Source organism: Phytophthora cinnamomi (genome assembly GCF_018691715.1).
Source record: "Phytophthora cinnamomi strain GKB4 chromosome Unknown Contig18, whole genome shotgun sequence".
In the NCBI taxonomy this organism is placed as follows: domain Eukaryota; phylum Oomycota; class Peronosporomycetes; order Peronosporales; family Peronosporaceae; genus Phytophthora; species Phytophthora cinnamomi.
Genome location: NW_027150951.1, coordinates 10,482 through 12,618, shown reverse-complemented (window position 1 = coordinate 12,618; position 2,137 = coordinate 10,482).

Sequence of the window (2,137 nt, the reverse complement as noted above, 5' to 3'; positions counted from 1 at the left end):
TCCGACACGATGTCGGACGGCATGCCATGGTGTTTTGAACACCATGTCGACGAACAGACGGGCCGTTTTGCTTCGCGGTCACTTCACCGGCACCGCAGCGAGATGTACCATCTTGCTGGAAGCGGTCGACGAAGACCACAACACCGGTATTCCCTCCGCTGTCCGGGGAAGACCAAAGATGAGAATCCAAAGACATGGAATTCCAACCTCCGACGGAGTCGTAGTGATTGGAAAGGAGGCCTGTGCGAATGGCGCAGGCTTCACGCGTGGCATACCTCGCAAGCACGGATGTACTTGCGCACCCAGATGCTCTTTGGTGGTGCCGGTAGAAGTCGCGCGTGAGGAAAGGACGTATGTCTTCTCACGTCGAGATGTCCCGCAATCAGGGCGTCATGATATTCGTACATGATCCTGAGTCGCAGGTCATGGTCATTCAGCACACGACAACGCGGTCTGCGTTGTCGTTGACTTCCGATAATAAAGCGGTATTCCGTCGTGCACCCGATGGCGGTGTGTGCAAGCGCACGTATGCCTCCCATGTGTAATCTGAACGCGGCTCGCCGAAGCCGGATTCCGGTGATTCCTGCGTAGGCGTTCGGTAATCCGAAGTTATGCAGTATAGCAACACAATGAATTGTCTTGGTGTCATGTTCGAGACTGTGTGTTGCGCACAGACGATGGAAAATGGCCCATTTCCTGACGAACAAGCCAAAGCAATCTCGATGCTAATGCGAGTTGAGAAAGATGGATGAACAGGTCCTTGTAGTCATCATTGAGGCTCCGTTCCCAGAAATGGGTGTGAGCAAATTGACTTGTATGCATTATCAGCAACAGCGTAAAGGCCTGTGCTCCAGGCTTTCATCACCCTCAGGCAGACAACTCTCCCGATATGCGCGAACATCATTCCTCCACCAGAATACTCATTTCAAATAAACAAAACAGCTAGACGCGTCACGCTACTTGCACATTGATACCCATGCGTGCGTAATGTCCGCTGAAGTAATCTCGAGGTCTAACATCATTGGTTTGTTTGATGGTTTCTCGAACCTTGCACAATCATCCATCCAAAGCAGCTACACAATCGTCCATGACTCCATTCTTGCTACGGTGCGCAAAAGCTGTTTGCCTGCTCCTCTGTTGGCGTCATAGGGGCTTTATTTGGATCTCGGGGTGCTTAATAATAGCGTCCATGGCCTCGTACAACACGACGTAGAAGTGAGGTGAAACTCAACCCGCTGATTCTTCTGGCGTCGTTAGCCCGAGATTTCACTCCAGCTAGGTAATCCAGCAATAGCTAAAAGTTTGATCACTGCCGAGATTGGGTCTCGGTTAGTCAGTCCACCGGTAGGGTGCCCTGTCTAAAGCGGGCTGCACCAGCTCCTGTAGATGGTCGAAGGACTCATTGGCATTCGATACGTGCGCTCAGACTACCTTTTCTCTGAAGAGCAAGCTAAGTTCCTCTTCCCAGTCCATGCGGTGCGTTACAGAAGACTGTTGCAGCGGCGCGAGCTCAATGCGAGCCAACAGCAAGGAGGAAGCGCCTGCGGTGGCGTCTTAAGCGATTCGAGGACGAGTTTGGCATCTTTGAGGATTCCGAAAGGCCTCTAGTCCGAAGATGTCGCCCACCGCGACAGAGGTCTCTTTCGCGCGCGTCTCTCTCACGTCACTCGCGCCGAAGAAATCCTAAATCCTTTATCCACCACGACATACACAAAACCGGGCCTTAGGGAGCGCTCAAATCCGACGACGCACTCGCAAGCGTTTTTTTTCTGTTCTCGTTCACGCGAGCGGCTGACAGCTTTTTTTGTCTGTGCTGCCCATCACGCTCGATGTGAACGCGTGCCGAAACATTGCTCTACTTTGTCATATGTCTTTCATCAGATCACTAACTCCCAGTCACTCACAATTTACGATTATCACGAGCGGAAAAGCTGTTATCAGACTACTGTAACTGCTGTGCATTCTGTTTACCTGCAATACGTCCTGAAGCGACGAGTCACACCTGTCATGCAGTTACAAGCATTCCCACACTTCCTGCCTTCCTCCGCATCTCCCACTGCAATGCACTCGTGCGTGCTCGTCCCACCCAACACTCGAACGAGGTGACAAGCTGATATGTGAGCGTTAAGCAGCGGAC